The sequence below is a fragment of the Schistocerca americana genome, chromosome 11 (assembly GCF_021461395.2).
Source record: "Schistocerca americana isolate TAMUIC-IGC-003095 chromosome 11, iqSchAmer2.1, whole genome shotgun sequence".
Taxonomy (NCBI): domain Eukaryota; kingdom Metazoa; phylum Arthropoda; class Insecta; order Orthoptera; family Acrididae; genus Schistocerca; species Schistocerca americana.
Window position 1 is genome coordinate 117410260 of NC_060129.1, and position 12851 is coordinate 117423110.

At 44.6% G+C, this 12851-nt stretch overlaps 1 long non-coding RNA gene across 1 annotated transcript in view; it reads left to right on the forward strand.

Moving 5' to 3' along the window:
- LOC124553789 overlaps positions 1-2867 on the forward strand; it is a 29112-nt gene extending 26245 nt beyond the window's left edge. Inside the window, exon 5 of the long non-coding RNA XR_006968132.1 lies at positions 1669-2867. This is a non-coding gene — a long non-coding RNA (uncharacterized LOC124553789). The remainder of the gene's footprint in view (positions 1-1668) is intronic.
- The last annotated feature ends 9984 nt before the right edge of the window (positions 2868-12851 follow it).

Below are 12851 nucleotides of genomic sequence, written 5' to 3' on the forward strand. Positions count from 1 at the left end.
ATGCTGGCTGTTTGGGAGATGCTGGCTGTTTGGGAGATGCTGGCTGTTTGGGAGATGCTGGCTGTTTGGGAGATGCTGGCTGTTTGGGAGATGCTGGCTGTTTGGGAGATGCTGGCTGTTTGGGAGATGCTGGCTGTTTGGGAGATGCTGGCTGTTTGGGAGATGCTGGCTGTTTGGGAGATGCTGGCTGTTTGGGAGATGCTGGCTGTTTGGGAGATGCTGGCTGTTTGGGAGATGCTGGCTGTTTGGGAGATGCTGGCTGTTTGGGAGATGCTGGCTGTTTGGGAGATGCTGGCTGTTTGGGAGATGCTGGCTGTTTGGGAGATGCTGGCTGTTTGGGAGATGCTGGCTGTTTGGGAGATGCTGGCTGTTTGGGAGATGCTGGCTGTTTGGGAGATGCTGGCTGTTTGGGAGATGCTGGCTGTTTGGGAGATGCTGGCTGTTTGGGAGATGCTGGCTGTTTGGGAGATGCTGGCTGTTTGGGAGATGCTGGCTGTTTGGGAGATGCTGGCTGTTTGGGAGATGCTGGCTGTTTGGGAGATGCTGGCTGTTTGGGAGATGCTGGCTGTTTGGGAGATGCTGGCTGTTTGGGAGATGCTGGCTGTTTGGGAGATGCTGGCTGTTTGGGAGATGCTGGCTGTTTGGGAGATGCTGGCTGTTTGGGAGATGCTGGCTGTTTGGGAGATGCTGGCTGTTTGGGAGATGCTGGCTGTTTGGGAGATGCTGGCTGTTTGGGAGATGCTGGCTGTTTGGGAGATGCTGGCTGTTTGGGAGATGCTGGCTGTTTGGGAGATGCTGGCTGTTTGGGAGATGCTGGCTGTTTGGGAGATGCTGGCTGTTTGGGAGATGCTGGCTGTTTGGTTGAAGCTAGTTTCATGGCAAAGTGTGTATGTGGCAATATTAAGAAGCCAGAAATATTATGAAACTTCCTGGCAGATTAAAACTGTGTGCCGGACCAAGACTCGAACTCAGGACCTTTGCCTTTCGTGGGCAAGTGCTCTACCATACATTCTGGAAACATCCGCCAGGCTGTGGCTAAGCCATGTCTCCGCAATATCCTTTCTTTCAGGAATGCTAGTTCTGCAGGGTTTGCAGGAGAGCTTCTGTGAAGTTTGGAAGGTAGGAGACGAGGTACTGGCAGAAGTAAAGCTGTGAGGACGGGCGCGAGTCGTTCTTGGGTAGCTCAGTTGGTAGAGCACTTGCCTGCGAAAGGCAAAGGTCTCGAGTTCGAGTTTCGGTTCGGCACATAGTTTTAATCTGCCAGGAAGTTTCAGATCAGTGCACACTCTGCTGCAGAGTGAAAATCTCATTCTAGAAATTTTATGGTTTGCATGTCATGTCTCTCACATCTGACTGTATTATTGTTTCCAGTTGGTTCAGCTGTTTTATAATAAACAAAATGGGTCTCTAGTCCATATTCCATTGTATACTGTTTGACTGTATCGAAATCGTGGTTTGTAAGATAGGCTGTAGTTGCTACTTGTTAATCAATGGGAATCCCCAGCTGACAGTTGTTGTTCCCTTATTTATTATAGGAAATTGCCGAGTTCTTTCTATCTGCAGAGTAATTTCATAAAATATTGCAAGCGGTAATGGTTGTTGTTCTTTTAGAGTGAAATTGCATTGATGTCTCGTGTGTTGAGTTTTGTGATGTGATTGTCTTCACAGATTCGTAACACTGCTCCACCAGCCGCACAGTTCGTCAGAGGCGTAGCTCCGCAGACTGCCATCTGGGGCAGTGAGGGCACTGTCGGCAGTGGCGCCGGTCCGGCCAGTCGCTGCGTGGCGCCCCCTGCAGGCACTCTGCTGATGCGGCGCCAGGCCACGGGAAATGTGGAAAGTAGGAAGAACTTACTGTGGTGTCCTGTGATGTGAGAGTGAAAGTGCATATTCCCCCGAGAGAGGGTAGTATGTATTGTAACAGCAGCACGGCAAGTGTGTGGGAAAGGAATGATTTTAGGCAGTTCTTCAATTCTCTTTATTTAAATATAAACTGGTAAGACGACAGCAGATGACGGGAGCACCGTGTGATGCAAGTACTGCTACCAATGTGAGATTTGTGTACTGCAGACACGAGTAAATTCAGTGAGAGATCACAACTGAAGATACATTCTAACTGTAAGGCTTATACGGCAGTAATTTGAGTATTGTGCAGGTTACATTAGTGTAACGTAGCATCATACACTTTGATAGGAAATTGTTTCCAGTAATTAGGTAATGTAGGGGACTGTATCAAACAACTACTGTTAATGTAGCTGAGTTAGACAACTATTGATATTGCACCTGGCTTCAGGGTGAGTGTGTATAGTGACCATCACCACACTCTTGTAGCCCAGTATTAATTTTGAAGTAAGTTAATAATTTAGACGGCTGGTCACATTTTCACAGCACTTGGCACAATGAGTTAGACACTGTAGGGAGAGGTAGCAACAGTAGAACGTGTATAAACTGTTTTCATAGTACTCATCTTTCCTTTTTCTTCTTTGTTGTAAGGCTTGTAGTACATTCTGAAACGCAACTTTGTATACTGGTCTAAAAGGTACTCGGCTTCACTTTTTTTAAAAAATAATAATACAAACTTTGGAGGACTTTATGTTGTCGAATACATATATTTTCAGTTATTTCGCGTGCCGAGCTTTCGAGTGCGTGCGGATCGCTCCCTTCTGACGTCACACGTCCCCCACTACCACACCAGCTGACTGCACGCACTTGTGCGGAACTACGAACGCGCCGCATGCGACAGTGCATTCGCGTAAGGAACTGTCGTGTCCCACTGACGTGTCCTGAGAGGGAGTGGAAGGACTGCGTTGGTGCGCGTCAGAGAACTAACTTGGCGTGAGGTCTCGGTGGTGTGGGCCGCCAACTCCTCTCTGCTCCGTTGTAGAGAAGGCTGCAAGGTGAGCTAGAGTATGGAACTCGGATAGGATCTTAGGGAAGCTTTCATGTATGAACACTCGATGTATAGAACGATTATCCTGGAAGTACCCCTGGCACTTGTGATTTAAATAAGATTCTATATACAGTCTCTAATGATTGTCTATCTGGCTATGCAGTTGCCATTCCTAACTTCCCAAACCTATGTCCTAATACAGCAGAAGCGAGCGCACCAGACTAAGTGTCAGCTGTGTCGATTCAGCCTAAGTCCCTACTTGTTGCTGTGCTCAATACTCTCCTGCAACTCTTGCAGCATCCCGACGCATACTAACGTGGACCAGCGTCCTAAGTACCTCACTCCATCACTGTCCTTCGATCTAGCGGCTATCCGCTTTTATAGGGATAGTGCACCCGGCACCACTTGTTCTAGAAGGTTCTAGCACCCCCGAACTTTGAGCCCTGAGTAGGCTAGTCACGCGGCAGCATGTGATGCCTACGTGATGAACTAGCCATTCTCCACTGTTTGCTGTGTCCAAGGGTTGCCACTAACTGTGCTTGAGCCTCGTGATACTGCATACTCCGCTCTTGTTAGTCGAGTACACATTACACATGAGATAGTCTGGTCACGTCCGCCTCGCTTGATCTGTAGCAATAATTTTCCAGCCTACAGCCTACATGATTTTAATTCTATCTTCTACTATTCGCGACACCTCCCCTTCCCCAGGGGAAAATTTTGTAAGCTCGGTCCCTCGAGATTACAAAATTTTCGTTTTCTACTTGCGGTGCCAGTAAAACTTACCAGTCTTTATTGTCATCAAGACTTGACATTATAAACATGAAAAATACATGGCACAAAAATAAAAAAACACAAGAAGTTGTAAGATACAGTTGAGTGCCGTGTCCATAATGTGCATAGAACAAACAAAATTTATGTCACATTTTCAAAAAATGCTGCAAATTTTTACCAAGAGCATACAGAATAGTTACATACATAAGTACATATTTTGAGTTTTATACACATACAAAAGATCTGATTTGTCAACAATTTAGGATACATCAGGAGGGTAAGATTATCAATAAACATACAATTGTGTTATCTCCTGTCTGTCTTGGAGGTTAAGAGCTCCATTGCTCTGGCACGGGGCTCTGTGAGTTGTGGCGTTTGACTCTGTTCTCTCCATTGTACCCTATCGGAGAGAGGAGCGCGACGTGTACAACTTAATTCATACTCTCCACCTTCTGCTGCCGCTTCACATTGCTCGGTTTGTCAGGCAGGGGTGTACTGAACACTTTGTTCCCAGCGGCGATCCGCTACCACTGTATTTGTCTCACACACTTTAGCACAACAATGTCCTCCGATTTCACACAATCTTTTGCCACACATATGGCAACACTTACAATAGATGCATAAACAACATGATATAATTAAGACAACTAACACTACTGAACCCGTATATCCCCATACGGAATATACGCTCTTAGACCATCCGCTAAAGGTGGTTCGCTCCGGATATTCTATTTCACTCTGCAGTTCATCCACTTTGTGACTGGCTACCTTGAGGTCATCCAAGTGTCTAACAATATGTTCTAAGGGTAAATCTATAGGTATACGTGTGACCTCTTGCTTTGTTTCGTCTATGATACAACAATCTATATTTAAGTTTAACATAGGTACTATATCATTCTTACTTACATTAGTACTAATTATATGGTCAGCTTGTAACATGACCTGTGCACCGTATCCTTTACACTGACTCGTAAAGGTTAACTTTCCGGTACCCCTTACAATAAGGTCATTTGGGGGTAATCCGTTACATAATATTGTCAGTCCTTCATCCTTGGGAGCAACATACAGCCACTCATTGTCCTGTATCTGTGTCCAGATACTTTCGTTCAGTATGACATACTTTTGATTGCAATCTTTCGGAATTTCCCTTATAGGCTGTAGCATTCGAGCTTCACATCGCTCGTGATCATAGGTCGACATCAGAACGAACCATTGTTTACAAATTTGATTTCTCGCCGTAACCGTTTTACACTGCAATTGGTCACGAGACAGTAGTGCGTACTGTCGTTTCGCATCGTCAATAAGGAGAAAGTTTCATTCAGGCTCGATATACGCAAATAACTTCTTAGCTGTATCATATTCTGCGGGTAATGGCCATATTATATATAAAGTGTATACACTACTATCTACTAAAGGTATATTTAGTACATAACTTAAGGTATTGCCGGCAAGAACTACATCTATATCTATTATACGAAGTAACAGATACCCTTGGTCCTTCATGAGTTCAACGGGAAATTTCTTGTCTTTTAATTCCTCCTTTATCAGTTCCAGATAAGTGACTACTTGTACAAGGTTAATAAAGTGTGGTCCCAATAGCCCTTTCTGCGCATTAACTATGGCAGAGATCAATAGATCATATTCCCTTTCGAGCTCACTGAACATATTAGAGATTTGCATCAGTTGTTCCGTAATAGTCAAAACAATCAGGGTGTGTTGTATCTTCCTGTTGGTACTATTTTCGTAATCCTCGACATGTTTACTCAATTTCCTTATCCCATCCGCAATTATTTGAGTATTCCTGGTGACTGCATTAATTGTTTGGTTCACCCCCGTCAGTGACGCCCTCACAATGGTTACTTGTTCCTTGGACAATCACAATAATTCCCTTTGCTGTTCCTCTAAAATATCTATCTTAGCTTTAAAGAATTCCGCATCATCCTCATCTAGTGTACCAAACAATACCTTGCTTGTTACCCCAATAAAGTTCAATATCCCCGATTTGGTTCTGGGCCGTTCATGTCTAGCCAACTGGTCTATCAAGTCTTTTGATTTAGAAATCTCTCCCACTTGCCATTTTACAGTTTGTTGTACATTTTCACATTCTCCGGCATCTAACTTTGCTTGATTCATCGTACTTACACAATGTGCTATCACTCTATTGGCCCCCACCTGCGTCTCTTCAAATTTGTCATGCAATTCCTTGAGGTTGAAATAGGTCACCACTCTCCACGTTGTGCTGTATAGTTTCACACTGCCCTGGTTGTCGTAATTCATTCCTGGTGCAGACTGGAATTTTTGCACTCTTACGTCTTGTGGGTTTGCTTCGCGTCCTGCAGTCTGATCTGCCATATACTCCCGAATATCGCTGTCATCCACAAAGCCCTCATCAGTGGCATCTGTAATAGAACCGCACGTGTCACTCTCATGTTTTGCTATCGCCTGCAATCTGTTCACTTCCTCTACCACGAACAACTAAAAGATATTCTTGCCTGCTTAGTAAAATTCCTTCAGCCTATTCGCATGCACTTTTATACATTTATTTCCTTTCAGTCTAATTATCACGTTCGGTCCCTGTACATCTACTACAGTAAACGGTCCTCCACTGGCTGTCTAATTCCTTGAGCGTCCCCGACACACGCTTTCATCGTACAGTAATACGCGATCGTCTTTTTTAAATTCTCTCGGGTTCTGCGTTTTATCGTAATCGCTTTTATTCCTGATTTTGCTTTCCTGTGTTGCCTTATGGGCCTCTTGGTGTACTAACTGCAGTCGTTGTCAGATTTCCGTCACATAATCATCATAATTGTAGATCACGTTGGCTGGCTTCTTCTGTAACCACCCTGGCAGATTACACTTCCTGCCGAAGAATAACTGGAACGGAGTGTATCCCGTGTTACTGTGTGGTGTTGTGTTGTACACAAAACATGCGAACGATACCCATTCGTCCCAATCTGTCTGGTCCCGGTTCACGTAATGTCGTAACATCTCTGTTAGCGTGCGGTGCGTACGTTCTAATGCTCCGTTTGATGCACCTACGATGACGATGTCATCTAGATAAATGAACACTTTATTCCCTTGCACGCCGGTCATCACGGTGTTCATTAGCCGTTGAAGTGTAGATGGGGCCGTTTTTAAGCCCATGGCCATTCTATTATATTCGTAATGTCCCGTTGGCGTACTAAATGCCGTCTTTTCCCGATCCTTCTCATCTATTAGTACTTGGTAGTATCCCTTCGCGAGATCTAACGTTGAAAAATATTTTGCCTTTCCTAGACTATCTAGAATTTCGTCAATTCTAGGTAACGGGTAAACCATATTTATCGAGACATCATTTAGTTCCCTATAATCAACAGCTACTCTCCATTTGGGTTTACCACTAGCATCAAGTTTCTTTGGCAATAATAACAAGGGGAAATTAAATGGACTGGTACTCGGCGAGACTATGCCGTCTCTCAACATGCCCTGAATTTCCGTTTGCAGTGCATCCTGCTGCGCTTGTGGGATGCGATACGGTCTTTGATTTATAACTGTTCCTTCAGCTTCCGGTGTTAGTGGGATCTGGTGCTTCACTACGGTAGTGTAGGTGAGCACGTCCCCTGGTAAGTGAAACACGTCGTTATACGCCAAGCACAATTCCCATATGGCATTGTTCCTCCCAGTTTAAGTGGTCTATACGCATATTTTCTGTTAACAACTTTTGCCGCGTTTTTCTCTCGCTCCTCCTGTTCTGGGGTGCACGTCTAACTTTGTAGCTACTGGGCGGTGGGACCTCTTCTGCTAGTACGTCCGTCACCCTAAACCGCACTTCTTGGGTTCGGGTATTCATTATGCTCGTTATACATGTTCCATCTTGGACGGCCACTATGGCTTCTGGTATATAGACCCCTGGTCTAATTTCTTGTTTGGGAATTACTGCCTCCCTACCTATTTTTCGCGTCACGCGGACTCTTATAAATCTCTCTTCCGGGTCCTATCCTGACTTCTTCCAGATCCTCCAGGGCTAGCGACTTGTCACGCCTACTCGTCATGATATTACAGGGCTTCTTTGCTCGTTCTGGCAGCTCTTCGTTTCAAATAACTTCACTGTCATCTGGCGTCGCACAATTCTTACAAGTTGGCGCAACCGGCACTCGGCTGTCTCGCCTCGTCGGGTATTTGGAGTATCCGCCACCCTTACTATCTGTATACCTTCGACCGCTATCTCTTATTTGTTTCCCAGCGACTGCACGCGCGCGTGTCGTAACCTCGACCGGCGCCTCATCCCTTCGCGCTACATCTGCGTAACTGGCTCTTACCTCCGTCCCAATCTTATCACTTTGCGCAACTAATCGATTTGCAGTGTTCTCTTCGCACGCTTCTCGTAATTCTACCCATTCGTCTTGCACATACATTCTCCGTCGCCCATAATCCAGCACGACTTTATGTTCGCCCAGGAACTCCCGTCCAAGTAACCCATCGAACGGCAGATCAAGACATTCGTTTACAACTTGACACTTAGTAACTCATTTTCTTCCTATACTGCTACTTAATTCGATTAATACAGGACCCTCCGTCTGACCTCTTCATTGACGATACTCTTTATTGTCACTGCCCTTTCGGTTTCCTTCCTTACACCATCCCTCAAAACCCTGGATTTAATGAGATTAATGTGGGCCCCACTATCTATTAGTAATCTCGTCTCAGTTCCTTTTACATCTTTGCCCCTCACGCATATATAGTCATTTTTGCCCGTGCATTCGGCAGCACTTATTATTCCTGACGCAGCGTAATGGAACTGCGGCATTACGCCCTCTTCTCGTTTCCCTGCATATTCTTCCTATGGATGTTAACCCATTTACTTTCGTGGCAATCTCGAGCATAGTGTCCGTGTCGGTGACACGTGAAGCATGTAACTGGTTTGGCTTTTGTACACAGGTGTGTGTGGCCCGGTAGGTTACATGCTGTACACCGTACGGGTGGAGGACACTGAGCTCGTCCCCCATTTCCCCTAAATTCCTGCACGTCAATTTCCTTGACTGGTAATCGATTTCGGTCTGTCCCCTGGGAGCCGCCCTTTACCACGTCTGTCTTTCGGACGGTATACTTTGTTCTACATTCACGCGCTACATGCCCTTCTTTTCCGCAATTAAAGCATTTCATACTACTTTCCCTTCCTGTCCTGCTTGCAGTCGCCACGCGGTGTTTATCTCGCTCAGACGTTATCGCACATTCCTCCATTGCGGATAAGTCAATAGCCTCTGACAGGGTTATCCATTCGCCTTGTGCCCGTATTAGTGTTTTTATTCTCTCGTCGTATAATCCCTGTATGAACACGGCCCGTCCTAGCTTCCCTATCAGCGCATTGCATCCTGCAATCTCGTCCTCATCCATGACCCTCTTCATTGCCTCTCGAAAGTGGAACTGCATAGAATCAACGCGAGAGCCCCATTGAGCCACACTTTCACCGTTTCCCTGCCTACTATTAAACATAGTACAAGCATAGTAGTCAATTGTGCACTTACTCTCATAATTTTCCAACAATATAGACCTCACGGTAGACCAAGTCTCTGCATGATCTCTAACCAATAGTTTACTGCGGGCTGAGCCCGTTATCTGACCAATAATGAACTTCAGAAACACTTGCTTATAACTAGGATTCACTAAATTGTAAGCATTATCACAATTATCAATAAATTTGGACAATCTTTCTCTGTCCCCATCAAATTTATGGGGTACCAACTTGGTAACCTCACTATACCTTAAATATAGCCTGCTTCCACTGGAGAGTTTCTGCGGGCCTTCGCCCGAGTCTACTTCATTGGAGGTTGACATCTCCACTAACCTTGACTCCTGCTGGCTGGCGCTGAATGTGGCGCGTCGCGGTGGCAGCGCGTAGACCCGCTCGAGATGAGCGCGGTGCGAGACGGTGCAGTTGCTGGGATGGCGCCGACCGGCGCCTCTCTACCCCGGCGGCGGCGCGATGCGACGCTGTTGCTGCGTTGGCGTGAATCAGCACCTTCTGCTTAGACATGCCGCGGCGACCCCCTGGACCCGCGACGGTGCACTGCGTCGACCCTCTGGCTCCGCAGCTGCGCGATGTGTTGACCCTCTCGTTCTGCGACGGCGCGATGTGTCGACCCTCTCGTTCTGTGATGCTGGTGCTACGTAACACCCCTCTGCCTATTTCAGTACTCTATACTGTCACTTCTTCACCTGTAGATACCTCACCTATACCCCACACCTGGCACCAGAAAATGTCTAACCTCTGTCGTGTCCCACTGACGTGTCCTGAGAGGGAGTGGAAGGACTGCGTTGGTGCGCGTCAGAGAACTAACTTGGCATGAGGTCTCGGTGGTGTGGGCCGCCAACTCCTCTCTGCTCCGTTGTAGAGAAGGCTGCAAGGTGAGCTAGAGTATGGAACTCGGATAGGATCTTAGGGAAGCTTTCATGTATGAACACTCGATGTATAGAACGATTATCCTGGAAGTACCCCTGGCACTTGTGATTTAAATAAGATTCTATATACAGTCTCTAATGATTGTCTATCTGGCTATGCAGTTGCCATTCCTAACTTCCCAAACCTATGTCCTAATACAGCAGAAGCGAGCGCACCAGACTAAGTGTCAGCTGTGTCGATTCAGCCTAAGTCCCTACTTGTTGCTGTGCTCAATACTCTCCTGCAACTCTTGCAGCATCCCGACGCATACTAACGTGGACCAGCGTCCTAAGTACCTCACTCCATCACTGTCCTTCGATCTAGCGGCTATCCGCTTTTATAGGGATAGTGCACCCGGCACCACTTGTTCTAGAAGGTTCTAGCACCCCCGAACTTTGAGCCCTGAGTAGGCTAGTCACGCGGCAGCATGTGATGCCTACGTGATGAACTAGCCATTCTCCACTGTTTGCTGTGTCCAAGGGTTGCCACTAACTGTGCTTGAGCCTCGTGATACTGCATACTCCGCTCTTGTTAGTCGAGTACACATTACACATGAGATAGTCTGGTCACGTCCGCCTCGCTTGATCTGTAGCAATAATTTTCCAGCCTACAGCCTACATGATTTTAATTCTATCTTCTACTATTCCCGACAGAACACCACCCTGCTAGCATATGGCTTAGTTTCATATTACGACATTTGATGATAATATTAAACTCTGTACAACACATCGTGTTGAGCAATACTGAATCTTTGTTGGCTGTTGGTACACCTACAGAAAAATAACAATAATGCTGGGTTTGAAACTGCATTACACCAATATCGTGCTTCTTACATCGTCACTCGAAATTCATGCAACATTTAAGCTGAGATATAGAAACGGACCTATAAGTAGTCTACAGCATGCAGTATGATGTGGAATAAGTGATTCCAACTACGTGTGAAACAAACAAATTTCATTATCTGGAACAACTGTACAGAATTTGCAATAACTACAATTCTCAACAAAACATATGACAAATACAACAAAATTATCACCACTAATTTAATTATTTTTGGTTCGCTGTAGACATAATAAAGTTCATATCCGGCACAAACTGACGGCACACGGACAAACGCAGACAGTTTCACATATTTTCGTCACTTAGATTGCCACATAATCCTTACTTATTTAGTTTCATAATCAAAAAAAAACCTTTCTAACATGTATGTCGATCCAAACATTGATATAACTTTTGCAGCCTCATTGTGGAGACAGGGAAACTCTTCCCGAGGAAAACCTTCGTAAAATTTCTGGACAGTTTTTACGTAAAAAAATTTGTCCTTTAAATGGGAATTACACTGCAGATCAATGAATTCCATTTGCCAATGCACTGGAGCACGGCAAAGGGTCTAGAAAATAGTTCAAAACAGATGTCAGACTGGCAGTGTCCTTGAAAACGTTTAGAAAATTGTGCCTGTAGTTCCTCCAACACAGAAACAAATTAGTCAGAAGTTGCGTTTTCTCTGACTTTAGAGAGCGTAGGGAAATGGGCGGTATTCATTTTCATGAGTTGTTCCTTACACAATGTGAGTTTCTTATTAAATGCATCCACTTTTTCCATCAGATCAGAAATAAGCTGTTTCTCACCTTGCAGAGTCTTATTGAGAGCATTCAAGTGTGCAGTCAGATCAACTAAAAAGGTGAGGTCTGCAATCCAATTTGGATCTTCTAATTTTGGCTCTGCCTTTCCTTTTTCCTTCAGGAACTCAACAGTAGCGAGTCTTAAATTGAAAAATCTTTCGAGGCATGCCCCTTAACTTAACAGACGTATTTTACAGTTTCTAACAACCCTACCGCAACCAAGGTCAAAATTTAATAATGATTGTGGTATTGCTCACGCTGCTAAATACTGCATTTTCGGGCAACAACATAGTTATTATGTGGCAGGTGTCATTAGAGCACAGTTAATAATGTCATTTCATGTAATAATAATGAATAAACTAGGCACTCATCTTTTCGTGTTTTCCACGCTGGTCTTGTTGTAAAATCGTGGCTCAATCGTCGAAAATCTAGGTGGTGATGAATCCAAGCTCGGATGCAAAGAGGCCTAGGTTTTATTCTGCTATATTTAAAAGTTTTATAGATGTGTTTCACAAAGCATTCTTGAAGATTAAACCTTTTAATGTTAGCAAAATGGTGATGTAAAAAACTAATCAGCACTCCGAATTTAAGTTACACTTCCTTTTTACTGCTTTTGTTGCAATATCGCGTAACACACAAAACATCACTTCAAAATACAAAACCTACTTGAAAACATCTTCCCCACTGTTAAAGTTCACATTTTATAAGCTGACTACGTTATGCGTCTACCAACATGACGTCCAAGACTTGACTTTCTTATGATCCGACTCTCGAACAAAACTAATAATCGCTTACGCGCCCAAAACTCAGAGTTACAAGTACATCAAAGATCATAGTGACAAAAGAAAGAATACACTTAAGAATAATATCATTGCAATATAAACATATCGATGTATCGAGGTACCTCTACATTAATGAAATAAAATCTGAATGTTGTCTCAGAAATATGTTAACTACTTTACAGAAATACCGTAGAATATTGCTGATATTGAGAGGTTGAGTTGAGGTGCCGTAATGGTTACGTAATTCAAGTACCATTACAAGTGGTAAATAACATCTCCGTACTCTTCGCTCAGTTCCATGAGAAACTGTTGAAACTGACGGTGTAATAAGCCATGCGACTTAAAAAAAATTTACTATAGTGACTACC